At 48.2% G+C, this 14690-nt stretch overlaps 1 pseudogene; it reads left to right on the forward strand.

Moving 5' to 3' along the window:
- The first annotated feature begins 5999 nt into the window (after positions 1-5999).
- Positions 6000-6560, forward strand: LOC119525551 (annotated as a pseudogene).
- The last annotated feature ends 8130 nt before the right edge of the window (positions 6561-14690 follow it).

Genomic DNA, 14690 nt, shown 5'->3' on the forward strand with positions numbered 1-14690 from the left:
AGTTGCTTGAGCGAGGACGGATGCACTTTCCTGTAAAGGAGACTGAATGAAAGGTTAAGGGGACGGCAGAGGTATTCCAATTGCATTCTGAAGGGCTGTCCTCTGTGTTTTCTGAAAAAGAGAGGTTGGAGGCAACTGGCTCATACAGGGGGGGTGGAAGTGGAGAGGCAAAGCCAACAAGAGGAGGTAAGATTGGGGTTGGAGGAATTCACTGAGGTGAAGGCTGCTTGAATAAGGCCGAGGAGGGGAGAGGAGTAGCGAGAGGAGTAGCGAGAGGGGGGTAGAGGAGGTCGGGGTGGTGGGGTTGGCGATGCATTGTTTGCAGCTGAGGTGCGGCTGGTTGGAGCTGAGGTGCGGCTGGAGAGCTGTGGAAAAAGGGGGTTCACTCGGACTGGGGTCCAGGCCCAGGTGTACTGCTGTCATCTGGTGCACCAGGTTGCGGAGACGACGGCATTCTCGTCTCGTTAGACGCGTGGTTGCTGGTGGCGGGCCGGATTGCCCTTCCTGGGATCCAGATTGGTTGTGCTGCATCATCTGGGAAAACACAAGCAAACCCGCGCCCCTGGGCGAGGAGTGGGGAGGGACCCTTCCAGGTATTATTCTCCGGGTCCTTCCAGTAAACCATCGGGGCCTGGGTGGGCCTATACGAGGGCCCCCAATGTTTATGTAGGGGCGAAAGCCCTTCTTTATTGAATGTGAGTAGATTAAGGTGAATAAGGGCTGCTATGATAAGGTCCCCTGGAGTTGCCTGGGGGAGCATTGCCCTTTCTTTTTCAATTTGTGTTTTTAAGCGGCGATGGACTGCTTCCACAATGGCTTGCCCCTGAGGATTATAGGGGATGCCGAAATGATGGGTGATGTTATATAACTGAAGAAAGGCCGCAAAGGAGGCACTGCGATAGGCAGGCCCATTGTCTGTTTTTAGGTCCCAGGGAACTCCCATGAAGAGAATTCCTTGTCTTAGGGCCTTGATACAGTGTTTGGCCGTTTCCCCGGCAAGGGGGACTGCATAACACATGGCCGAGAAGGTGTCAATTATTACATGCACATATTTGAGGCGCCCAAAGGACGGAACGTGAGTTACGTTCATTTGCCATTTAGAATTGGGTTTTAGGCCTCGTGGGTTGACTCCCTGAGGTTGCAGGGGGCCAAGCGGCGCAAAGGGCGCACAAGTTGCACAATTGCGGACAAGATGTTTACAGGTATCTAGGGGGAGGCCACATAGATGATGTAACAACGTAGCCGAAAAGTGAAACCTGGAATGCAATAACTTGGCCTGGTTAACAGCATCCCCCGGAGGGGCTGCCGTGTGGGTTAGTATAGCTTGGGTATTCTGAGCTGAGACCGCTTGGTCTACTATACTATTGCCATTAGCCAGGGGCCCCGGAAGGCCTGAGTGACTACGAATGTGGCTAATGAACCAAGGATCCTGTCGATGCTCCAGGATGCTTCTGAGGTCAGAAAGTGCTTTATCAATGGCCAAGTTTCCCGGGAAAAAGGTGGAAAACGCGAGGACTCGGCAGACCTGATACGTGTAAGCAGGCGGGTTTGGCCTGCGTCCAGGGGCCAAACAATTTTTTTCCGGCGGCTCTCCAAATACATGAACAGCCAGGGTGACTAGATCTGAAGCTAGGCTGATTCAGAGCCACACTGCGGGGCAAATTTTCCTAAGCTGGCTTTTAGCAGGGTGCACCCAAAGCAGAGGGCCTGGCACGGGAGTGGGGGTAGGGGGAGCGTTGTCCCAAGGGTTGCCTTGAGGTGTAGAAGGCAGCCAGGGGTTGTTAGTCGGCAGGGTGGGAGGGGCGGCGGCAGCTGCCGGTAGCGGCTCCGAGGGGGAGCTTGTCGAAGGGGGAGGTGGAAGTGGGAGGTCCCAAGCGTCGCAAGATGGCGGCACGGTAGGCGTGGCCAAGACACAAGATGGCGGACCAGCCCCGCCCTGTGAAAGGGCGGGGTCTAAGGCACAAGATGGCGGACTAACTCCACCCTGTGAAAGGGCGGTGCTTAAGGCATAAGATGGCGGACTAGCTCCGCCCTGTGAAAGGGCGGGGTCTAAGGCATAAGATGGCGGACTAACTCCGCCCTGTGAAAGGGCGGGGTCTAAGGCATAAGATGGCGGACTAGCTCCGCCCTGTGAAAGGGCGGGGTCTAAGGCATAAGATGGCGGACTAGCTCCGCCCTATGAAAGGGCGGGGCCTAAGGCATAAGATGGCGGACTAGCTCCGCCCTGTGAAAGGGTGGGGCCTAAGGCATAAGATGGCGGACTAGCTCCGCCCTGTGAAAGGGCGGGGTAAAGCGCATGCGGTTTCCGGCCGGGCTTAGGGCTGACGTCATCACTAGAGCACTTCCTCCCCTCAGTAGAAGAAGAAGGAGGAAGTTCGCCATCTTGGAGCAGTCTGGGGGGGCGGTTGCAAAGAGGCAGAGGGCGCCAAACAAAGAGAGAAACATACAAAGGACTACAGCAAAGTAATGGAGGGGAAGAGGGAGAGCGTTAGGAGGAATGGGGGTCATAGAAGAAAAGGACGAGAGGCAGACGGAAGAATGGGTAGTGGGGAAGGGAGGAGCGGCTCCGGAGCGGCGAGGGAGAGGCGGCCCCTGACGCGGAACGGCGAGGGAGAGGCGGCTCCGGGAGCGGCGAAGGAGAGGCGGCCCTTACCTTGCAGGCGAGGAGAAGGGGAGCTGGAGAGGCGTCCGGGCGAGCGGGTGGTGTACTGGATCGCTGCGTGGAGAGGTCGCGCCCCACGTTGGGCGCCAGTTGCGGTGGCAGTTGATTCGTCTGGGGGGGGGGGGGGCGGCCGGTTGCTGAACCCTCGGCTCTCGGCGTTGCTCGGAGGGTGCCGGCGGCGGGGGCTCTTTCCCGGAGGCGAAGGCGAGGCGGGGGACTGGGCCCGGTCCCCGGCGGAGGCGTGCAAGGTGTGGAGGGCGGCGAGAAGGAACAGGCAGGACACGGTTCTTTGAGGGTGAAGAAGCCAAGAGCGTTTATTAGGGGTGAGCACAGGTTATATAGGCTGGCATAGAGGGCGGGGGTTGTTACAAGCCAATGCTGAGGGGATAAAGGCTAGGATTGGTTCTGAGAGGGTGCGGAGGTTAGGATTGGTTCTAAGAGGGCACGGAGGTAGTTTGAAAAGGGGCGGGAGTTGCTCTGGCAACGGTGTCTGGCAACAATGTATGCGCACTGGTGGTGATGGGAGTTGCACTGGCAACGGGGAGTGTCCGGGCAAGATAAGGGGGTGGGGAAAAGGCAGTTCCCTCCGGCAAGCCTCCCCTAACGGTGGTATTTTGGGTGAGGAAATGGGGCCTGCCTCCGGCCTCACTTTCTCAGGCCTGGGGGGCAGTGGAGGGCGCTGTCGCCCGTGCCCACCACCCTCCCCAGGGGCTGATCAGGTCCCCCAGCCCAGGCCCGCCAAGTTGAAGCACGTAATCAGTATCCCGCAGTAGGCAAGAAAATGCAAGTAAGTTTCTCCAAGAGCAACAGTGAATGAGCCCACTCTTCAACAGCAGTGCTGGAAGGAGCCTGTTGGTTGAGGTCCAGACAAGAAGGGGAAGCTGAAACCAGTTTTGGTGTGGGCCACTCCTCCATCGAGTCAGTGTGAATTGACACAAGCTTTCCCTGAAGAAGCCCAGGCCTTTGTCATTTCAGCATCTGGACACTATTCTTCATTTAGACAATGCTGGCACTAAGTAGCAGTTCTTGGACAAGACCACGTAATCCAAGATTCAGCTTGTGTGAGGAGAGGGGAGTTTATGTTTAACCCATGAGGGAGTTAATGTGTGTTGCATTTGCTATATTGTTGAAGCCTTTTTATTATAAAACTGTAATATGAGCTGTTCCAGTTTGCTAATGCTGCCATTATGCAAAATACCAGAAATGGATTGACTTTTATAAAGAACATTTATTAGGTTACAAATTTACAGTTCTAAGGCCATAAAAAAAAAAAAATATCCATACTAAGGCATCAACAAGAGGATACCTTCACTGAAGAATGGCCAATGGCCTGTGGCACATGGCTGGCTTCTGCTGGTCCTCTGCTCCCAGGTGTTGTGTTTCAAAGTGGCTTTCTCTAAAATGTCTCTGTCCTTTGTTTCTCTTAGCTTCTGTCAGCTCTCTGCTTGGTTCTTCTCTCTAAGCATCTGGGAGTCATCTCTTAGCTTCTCCAGGGCAAACTCTGGGCTTCATCTCTTAGTTTAGTATCTCCAAACGTCATTCTGTCTGCATCTCCAAGTATCTCCAGATGTCAGCATTTGTGTCAGCTCTTGAGCTCTCTTAAGTACTCCAGTGAACCAATCAAGACCCACTCAGAATGGGTGGGGTCCACATCTCCATGGAAATAACCCAATCAAAGGTCTTACCCACAGTTGGGTGAGTCACATCTCCATGGAAGCAATCAAAATTTTCCACCCAACAAGATTGGGTTAAAAAATCAGGGCTCTTCTGGGGTCCATAACAGTTTCACACTAGCACATGAGCTTGGGGGGACTTGATTCCTTGAAGAGGAGGGAGGCATCTTGGCACAGAGGAACATGAACTCCCTGGCTTGGCATTGGGAAACTCCTCCGAGGAATTTTTGCTGTACGTAAAGGTGAGGATGACAGCTGGAACAACATATGGGGACAGCTGAGGGGAGTTTCTTTGTTTTTCCCAACATTTTATTTTGAAAACTTTCAAAGCTACAAAAAAGTTGCAAGAATAGTAAAATGAACACCTGCATACCCTTCACCTAGATTCATTTTTTCCACACCTGCTTTAGTGTTCTTGCTTTTTGTCTCTCTTTATCTACTATATTTAAAGAGAGACAGATATAGATAGACAGGCATACAGACAGATTTGCTTTATGTTGCTAAAGCATTCCGAAGAGTTGCAAATAACAGTCAAGACCCTTCACCCTTGAGTATCTAAGCATGTATCTCCTAAGGACATTCTCTACAAGACCATAACGTCGTTTTCACCCTGAGACATTCATTAATATTGATTGAATAATTAAAATTCAATCAGAATAGCTAGAAGTAAATACCTGAAACTACCAAACTCCAACCCAGCAGTCTGGACTCCTGAAGACAATTATATAATAATGTAGATTACAAGGGGTGACAGTGTGATTGTGAAGACCTTGTGGATCACACCCCCTTTATCTAGTGTATGGATGAGAAGAAAAATGCGGATAAAAACTAAAGGACAAATGGGGTGGAATGGGGGGATGATTTGGGTGTTCTTTTTTCACTTTTATTTTTTATTCTTGTTCTGGTTCTTTCTGATGTAAGGAAAATGTTCAGAAAGAGATTGTGGTGATGAATGCACAACTATGTTATCATACTGTGGACAGTGGATTGTATACCATGGATGATTGTATGGTGTGTGAATGTATTTCAATAAAACTGAATTTAGTAAAAGAAAAAAAATTCAATCAGAATTTTCGCCCTCCATCCTCCGAGTCTCTTCCCCATTCCCTCCCGGTCTCCCTCCCCGCTCCTCCTCCTTCTTCCTCACCCCCGCCTCCTTCCAGGCCTCGGGTCCTCGGGTCTCGCCTCCCCCTCCCCTCCCTCCGGTGCTCCGCCTCCCCTCTCCCAGTCTTCCGGGTCGACCACCCCTACGACCCAGTCTCCAAGACCTTCCGGACCCTGCTGGCACCGGCCACCCTCGTCCCGCGTTCACTTCCCGTAAGGAGGCGCCTCCCATTGCATTCGTCGGTTCCCGCACTGTCCTCTCGGTCACCTCTGTGCGGGGGTGGGAAGCTGTTTTAGGGCCGGAGGAGGGCGCGTGATCGCAGAGCTCCCTCCGCGCTGACCGCAGGGGCAAGCTCGCCAATTAAATATCTGCATTTGCTGAGGAAGCTCGTCCTTGTTCCTGAGACACTGGCCATAAGCTAGATACAGAGGGATGAGGCGGGAAGTTAAAGTCAAGCACAACAAGGTGGATCTCAGCAAATCACCACCCCTCTCTATTGACACCACAAAGCTGTGATTGTCATTCAGGCACTTGTCAAAATACCAGGTATATGGCTCACATGATAGTAACAAACGTATACCCAGTGTTCCTTCCAGATTTCTTTGTAGGGCGAGAGCCAAAGCTTTCTCTGACAACTGATCTACTTGTCCAGAGTGGGTGAGAATGAAAATTGCCAGGAAGATGGACAAAGAGGTTGATGCTGTCTTCAAGTATCTGAAACGATGACATGTCCAGAAAGTTGGCATTGTGGGATTCTGCTGGGGTGACACTACTGCTTGTCATATGATGATGAAATTATGGGGATTCAGGGCCGAGGTGTTGGTCTAAGGCATTATCAAAGATTCTGAAGGCATAAACAGTTTAAAGAGCCCCACATAGTTTATTTTTGCTGAAAATGATGCTGTGATTTCTCTTCTCTCCCCTCCCCACTCTCTCTGTGATTTCTCGTAAGCAATTCTCTTTGCTGACCCAGAAGTTGAAAGAACACTGCATATTTGAATATGAAATTAAAACCTTTTCCGGGCAGTCTCATGGGTTTGTGCATCAAAAGGGAGAAGATAATTCACCAGCAGACAAACCTTATGTTGAGGAGCCAAGAAGGAATCTAATTGATGGCTGAAAAGTCCATTTAGCAGTGTCCAGGTGCAAGCTTTCTGAAACAAGTGTCAGTCAAAAATTTTGCTTTGGAAAACTTAGATAGTTTGATTTACCGTTCCCTTTATGTAGAATATATCAAAGAATCCAAAAAATTCATTATTTTGTCCGAAACACAAATTTACTAGGAAATGATAATATATGAAATAATTTATTTTTAATTTATTTTTAAATTTTGTTATTTTTTATTGTGAACTTTAACATATGAACATAACAGCAATTACTTCCAAGGTATGATTTCACAAGTTGTTAGAGAGCAAATTTCAAAGAATGTCATGAGTCACTGTTCCACAGCTTGTATGAAATAATTTAAATGTACTTTTAAGATGGACGTAAAATTTAAAAACAAAATTTCAAGACCTGAAGAAGTTGAATGATTATTATCTAACTATTAGTAAAAACCTTCCTGACAGCCCAGGGCTGGCCTTCCTGGTTTTACTTGAGCACATCCTTTAAAATGACTAATGTTGCAAAGCTGCGAAGAACTTGAACTGCCAATTCAGGTAGCTCAAAAGCCCCACTTAATTAATTAGCCATTTATCTTTGTCTTAATAGAGCTGAATTTGTCATGTTCATATATTGCAATTAAAATGAGAAGAATTGAGATTAAAATAGGGTGCCACTGATCTAATTATGTCAAGCTAATAAACTTATTTTTTGAATTTTTGAAAAAAATTAATCAGTGAAACTCTCTAGTAAATGTTCCCCAATTTTCTCTTTATAGCTTTGTAAAAATTTGAGGAACCAATGGATTTTCACTCGTTGCATCTGATTCTCATGTCTCTTTCAGTTTCCCTTCATCTAGAAAAGCCCCCTCACTTTTTATTTTTATCTTTCATGACTTTGACAATCTTGGAGGCCTGTTGTCTTGTAAAAATATTCCAAATTCTAAATCCCACTGATTGATTCATCGTGATCAGTTTCCGATTTTGTCAAGAAGCTTCCATCAGTGATGTTGTGTGCTTCCACGGCATCCCATTAAGGACACCCATAATGTAATTGTGTCTCACTATTGGCAATGCTAAATTGGATGGCTGGATTGAGAGCCTGATTGTTTTTAAAGGGAGGGGTGAGGGTAACTTAAATGCTGAGCAGAGTGAGCCAGTAGGGAGGAAGGAGTCGGAGAGACAGAAGCAGGAGGGGCTGATGAGTTCTGAGAGTTCTGAGAAGACAGGTTAGCACTGCACCTAGGAGAGACACCTCTCTCCCTGGGAGGGAGCAGGGAGAGGAAAGTGACAGTGGCAGGGGAGTCTGCTGCTAGTTCAGGAGGAAGTTGATGGGGTGTTCATTCCCAGCCTGTGATGCTAGAGTAGAAAACCCTGCACGTCATTCATGACCCTGGTCCCCCAGTAGAAGAACCAGGATATGGGGCTGGCAGGTGTACGAGAATGTTCTTCGGGCAACTCCAGGTCATCGCTTCCGAGTCTCCACCTCTCTTACCTCCTTGGAGACAGAGATTGCCATATTCTGATGCTTAGTGCACTGTGGCCTGGCATATAGTATGTGGTCAATAAATGCATATTTATTGACAAAATGAATGGCAGAAAGGGACCCTGAGGGACCTTATTTGAAAGCTCTTGCATGAGGAAGGTCTTATTTGTAGTACAGATTAACAGGCTGGGAGTGGGCTCCACCAGCTTTTACTGGGTGTGGTTGTGGGATCGGTGATATCGACACCAACTAAGTATTTTCAGCACTGTACAGGTCCCAAGTGCCGTGCTAAGTGTGCTACATGTATCATTCCACTTAATTCCTCCAACAATCTCATGGGGTTAGAGTATTTGTTTTCTATTTCTGTGTGACAAATGATCACAAACTTAGCAGCTTCAAACCACACCCGTTTATTGTCTCATCATTCTGGGGTTCAGAGCCAAACTCAAGATGTCAACCAGGCTGACTCTTATCTGTAGGCTCTGGGGAAGAATCTGTTCCAAGGTCTTTCAGATTGTTGGCAGAATTTAGTTCCTTGCAGTTTGGGGACTGACAACCCATTTCCTTCTGGTAGTCAGCCAGGGGCTGCTCTCTGTATCCACAGGCTGCTCAAACTCCTCATTTGTGGTTTCCTCCATCTTCTAGCCAGAAATGGCATATCAGGTCCTTCTCATGCTTGGAATCTCCTTGACTTCTTCTGCCACCAGCCAGAGAAAACTCCCAGCTTTTAAGGGCCCTTGTAATTAGATGGGACCCAGAGGGATACTCTCTCTTTTGTCAGATAGCATAATCAGGGGAGTGATATCCAATCATGTTCAGAGGCTCCACCCACACTCCAATGAGAGGAGAATATACAGGGCAAGGTCATTGGGGGTCATTTTAGAACTCTGCCTACCATAGTTAGGTATACTAATGTTTTTCCCATTTTACAGATAAGGAAATTGAGGCACAACTAGGTTAAGTAACTTGCCCAAGGCCACACAGCTGGCAAATGGTGGAGCTGGGACTGGAACTCATGTCTGCTGTGAACCAGAGTCCTTAATCCAGGTTCTGCATGCCCTCTCCTCTGCAGAGTGATGGATAGCAGTGGTGGAGGGATTACTTTCCGTTGGGGAGGTTAACTTTTATCACTCCTGGGAAGCAAGGGAGATGTGGACTGCAAGTAGGAGGACGGGGGAGTCCTTGAAAACAAAGCCCTGGAACATCCCTGTTTTAAGAGATTGTCCATTTCAACATCATTCCAGGAAGGGCATCTTTGGTGGTGCTGGAGACATTGCAGGATCGCCAAAGCTTTACCAGGGGACAGGGTGGTTGGGGTTCCAGAAGACACTGCTTGTGCCATCTGTGATGTGGACAAATCTAGACATTTGGTTGTGTGGGCCAGGGAAGCAAAGCCACCTGGGAAGGAGAAATGAGGGGACTCAAGCTGAAAGAGTTATCTGAGGGGAAGGGTGGTTTTGCATATGGCCCTGTGCATACAACCCACATTGCCCTTTTCTGGACTCTTGCTGGACCCCTGGGGAGAATGGGCCATCAGGCACATAGAGAGGAAATACAGGCTCATGGTTCTCCCCAACTAATAAATAGATGAAGCTATGAACCCAAGGCTGCCTGGCGCTGTGGCAGGGAACAGGGAACCTACCCATCTCCACACTGTGAGTGGGCATTGGAACAGGCAGGGCATGGTTACACAAAAGCCAGGAGCAGGAGAGGGAATGCCTCCTGGGAGCCAATCTTTGGAGCAGCATTCAGAAAGCCTGTTCTTGGGAGTGCATCTGGGAGAGGTCAGATTTGCAGCTAAGATTGTCACAGAAAGACTCTTGGCATTACTTATCTATTGCTCTGGGACAAATTATCCTGAAATGTAATGGCTTCAGACAACAAATCTTTATTATCTCACAGTTTCTGTGTGTGAAGAATCTGGATAGGATTTAGCTGGGCTTCTGGCCCAGGGTGTTCTCACAAGGCTGTAAACAAGGTTGAGCTCAAGGCTCAACTGGGGGAGGATCGGGTTCCAAGCTCACTCACATGGTTGTTACAGGACTCAGTTCCTTGAGGGCTGTTGGACTAAGGACCTCAGTTCCAACCAGGCTGTTGGCTAGAGGCCACTCTCAGTTCTTTGCCACGTGGGCCTCTCCGTAGGGCAACCCACAAGGCTGCTGGCGTGATCAGAGCCAGCAAGTGAGTGAGCCAGGGAGGACCAGCAAGATGGAAGGCGCAGTCTTTTGTAACCTAATCTCAAAACTGAGATTCTGTCGCTGTTGCTGTATTCTAGAATATTCTAAAATATGTTTAGAAGCAAGTGACTTGGGCCAGCCCACACCCAAGGTGAGGAGTTACACAAAGGCAGGAATACAGGAGGCAGGGATCCTTGGGGGCTGATGGGGAGTGAATCACGTACCCCACACAAGACATGCCCAAGTCTTAATTCATCTTTCTGTGGTTGTGAAGCCATTTTGTAAATAGTATTTTTGAAAATGTTAGGGTGAGTTTATGCAGACTCATTTGTGAATAGATTCTTTGAAGAGCCTATTTGGGTGTGGGCAAACCGAATGGGAGTGTGCCTGTAAAGAGGAAATTCTGACAAAGAAGCCACTGGAGGAAACTGAGGACACTGGCATATGACAGACTGCTTTCATCCCCATCTCTGGGAGAAAGCATGGCCTTGCTCACGTCTTGATTTCAGCCTTCTAGACTCCAAACTGTGAGCCAATGAAGTCTAATTGTTTAAGCCAACCTATTATGTAGTATTTGTCGCAGCAGTTCTGGAAAACTAAGGCAGGGGCCATCCTAGAGGCTGCATTCCACATTCTTCGTAAGTGTCAAAGGGATTTACTTATTCTGGTGGAGGAAAGAGGTACTTGGAACTTAGATATAAATCTACATTTATTCTTATATTTGTGCCATAACAGAACCTATGACCTGTACAGTTTCTATCTTTTGGGGCTTAGAGATGTTCTTTATGGCCATAGTATTTTGGAGGGATTGAATCATGCCCCAACTACCCAAACAAAAGGCACGTTTGGGCCCCAACTCCGGGTCATGTGAGGTGAATCCACCTGTAAATAGGATCTTTGAAGATATTATTAAAGTGGGCCCAAGCTGAATGAGGATGGACCTTAATCCAATATGGCTGAAGTCCTTATACACAAAGGAAGTGGACACGGAGAGGGAAGCCACAGGTTGCTGCCAGGAGCTGGAACTCAATGGAATCCACAAAAGAAAGGAGAAAGCACTGCCGTATGCATCACCATGTGATGGAAAAGCCAAGGACCAAGGTTAGCCGGCAGCCACAGTCTTGGGGAAGAAAGCATCATCTTGCTGATGCCTCAGCTTTGGACTTCTGGCCTCAAAACCAGGAGCCAATAATTTCCGTTGTTTAAGGCAATCCATTGCATGGCATTTGTTTCAGCTGCTAGGAAACTAAAACAATATGTGATCTTCTTTTGTTGTTGATGTTGTTGTTGTTGTTGTTGTTGTTACTGATCCTTGAGAACTTGAGAGGAGAAAAAAGGCCTCATATTACCGGTGATTGATCATGTTGACAATAGGTACATGGCCATGATGTCATGGGAAGGGCACATAGCCTCTGTGGTCTTTCTGCCAAGAATCACAACCCTAGTCTAATCATGAGAAAAACACAGGCGAATCTCAGTATAGTCAAAATGGGGGACCAGTCCTTAAACTGCCAGGAAAAACCAGGAAAGTCAGAGAAATTGTCACAGTCGAGAGGATCCTAAGGAGACGCGATGGCTAAATGTAAAGTGGAATCTGGAAACAGGAAAAGGATATTAGGGGGAAACTAAGGATATCTGAATGAGGTATGGACTTTAGTTAATAATAATATATTGATATTGGTTCATTCATTGGAATAAATGTACCACATTAATGTAAGATATTAATAATGGGGAAATGGGGTTGGGGTATATAGGAACTCTCTGTAGTGTATCTTTTTTTTTTAATTCAGTTTTATTGAGATATATTCACATACCATACAATCATCCATGGTGTACAATCAATTCTTGACAGTATCATCATATAGATGTGCACTCATCACCCCAATTTTTGAACATTTTCCTTACACCAGAAAGAATAAAAATAAGAATAAAAAATACAAGTAAAAAAGAACACCCAAATCATTCCACCACTCCCCATCCCACCCTATTTTTCATTTAATTTTTGCTCCCATTTTTCTACTCATTCATCCATACACTGGATAAAGGGAGTGTGAGCCACAAGGTTTTCACAATCACACTGTCACCCCTTGTAAGCTGCATAGTTATACAATCATCTTCAAGAATCAAGGCTACTGGGTTGCAGTTTGACAGTTTCAGGTATTTACTTCTAGCTATTCCAATACACAAAAACCTAAAAAGGGATATTTATCTAGTGTGTAAGAATGCCCTCCAGAGTGACCTCTTGACTTGACTCCATTTGAAATCTCTCAGCCACTGAAACTTTATTTTGTTTCATTTCACTTCTCCCTTTTGGTCAAGAAGATTTTCTCAATCCCACGATTTTACAATCTCGCTCATCGTAAATCTAAAACTGTCCTACAATTAAAAGTCTATTTTCAAAAGCCCATTATTATTTATAAGGTGTAAAATTGCCGATCATGTCATCTTAAATTAATAACAATAATAGCTATGATATATCGAGCTCTTACTGACCAGGCAGTGTGCCAAGTGCTTTATGTCCTGGGTTAGTTAGGCCCCTTCTGGCTTCCAGGAACCTAAATGAAGGAGACCTGCCTCTGAAGCTCGCAGCCAGGCCTCATGGGAAACTCTGCAACTCCCTCCAGGAGAATGCATCCCGCACAGGCATCTTCAGCAGAGGAGTCTGTTGCCTCCAGCCTAAAAGGCCTCTCCTCCCTGCTTCTCCCTCCACTCCCCTCAGCCCCTCCTCTGCCTCTTCCCTGGAGCTCTGCGCCTCCTCCCACTCTCAGCTTCTGCTTCCCACTGGCCTCCGCCATCTGTCTGCCTAATGTCTGGCTTCCTTTCCACTTCTGCTCCCACTTCTACCCAGCTGACTCTCACCCCCACCTCCTGTTCTCCTTCTCCGGGTATAATAATAGCTGCTGGAGCTTGCCGTGCACCTCTCTGTGCCAGACCCTGCGCTTGGCGACACTTCCAAGCGGTGTCTTATTTAACATCCTCCTGACAACTCTTTGAGGCAGGTACTATGATTAGCCCTCTCCTACGGATGAGGCACCCAAAGCTTCCGGAGGGGAAGACAGTTGCCCACAGCCACACAGGAAGTGTCAAGAAGATAATCTAGCTGGCCCGGTGAGCACAAAGCTTTTGTCCCAGGCCACGGCACGGACCCCTGGCCAGTCAGCTGTGTCTGGGCAGAGGTGGGTGGAAGCCAGGGGCTGTAGGTATGGCAGGCATCAGATCCTTCTCACAATCTGTGAAGGAGGCAGCATCCTCCGCCATTTTATAGACAAGGAAACGCTGGCCCCTGGAGTTCAGCAATTCCAGGGATGTGATGGGGGACATTGCAGGTGTTTGAGAGAATTTACAAAGTGTGGGTAGACATGGGCAGCGTGTGCAAAGGCTTTCTGCAGGAAGGGAGAGCACAAGCAAAGGAAGGAGAAAGGAGTGCTTCAGGTCAAGGGAACTGCATCTGTAAATGTCAGCAGGAGAGCTGAACAGCTTGGCTGGGGAGGTTAGATAGGGATTGGGTCACGGGGCCATGGAAGCCACAGTAAAGAATCTGGGTTCTTTTCTTAAAGCAAGGAATAGCTCATTGGAGGCTTTTAAATGGAGTGAGGAGGGGTGTTGTGCAAGTGACAAGGTTCATTCTGTTTTGCAGAAAGATCCCTCTAGCTGGTAGTGAACAGGGTGCCGTGATCACCCAGGAGAGAGACAACAGTGCCCCGAACTAGGGGACTTGGCAGTGGGGAGGCAGGCTGGACAGGGTCCAGTGACTGATTGTGCAACACCAGAGCCTTCCCTTGTCAAGCCACCTAACTCTGAGTCCTCCAGGCATACATACCCATGGGTGCAGAGCACAGCTTTGTCATCGCCAAGTGGTTTCCACCCATGCAGCAGGCAGGCAATTGGGAAGGGCCCCCACACTCTCTTCAACTAGCCTCTTCTAGCTTCTCTGGGTGGTTGTTTGTTCCAGGCTTTTCCGGGTCATGCTGAGTGGTTGTTCCTCTCATGATTAGTAGGAAATCTCTCCCCTTTGAAACCTCATCTCTCCCAGTTATTCATGTTTATCAGGATCCACTTAGGACATGGGCAGGGGTGGGGTAAGTGTAGCCAGCAGGTGGCTGTTGGGGATTAAATCATTTCCCCCAGCAAAAGACACATTCATGTTCTAACTCCTGGTTCTGGTGGGGGAGGGGTGAGCCTTTTTGTAAATAGGGCATATGACGATGTTATTACTTAAGGTGAGGCCAAAATGAATGAGCATGGGCCTTAGTCCAGTATGGCTAAAGCAAAGGAAATCAGACACGGAAGTAGAATCCAGAAGCCCAAAGTAGGAGGAGCCAGAGAGAGAAGTAAAAGTCATAATACCTGCTCAGAGGATGCAGTAAGGCCAACTGTCTCTCAGTACCAGGCCAGGCACAGAGGAGCATCCTCGCTCCACCGACGGCTTGTACCAAGGGGGGACCTCAGGGTTTATGGAGGAGCAGCTGGCGGGCCTGCAGAGCTGG

Source organism: Choloepus didactylus, assembly GCF_015220235.1.
Source record: "Choloepus didactylus isolate mChoDid1 chromosome 25 unlocalized genomic scaffold, mChoDid1.pri SUPER_25_unloc2, whole genome shotgun sequence".
In the NCBI taxonomy this organism is placed as follows: domain Eukaryota; kingdom Metazoa; phylum Chordata; class Mammalia; order Pilosa; family Megalonychidae; genus Choloepus; species Choloepus didactylus.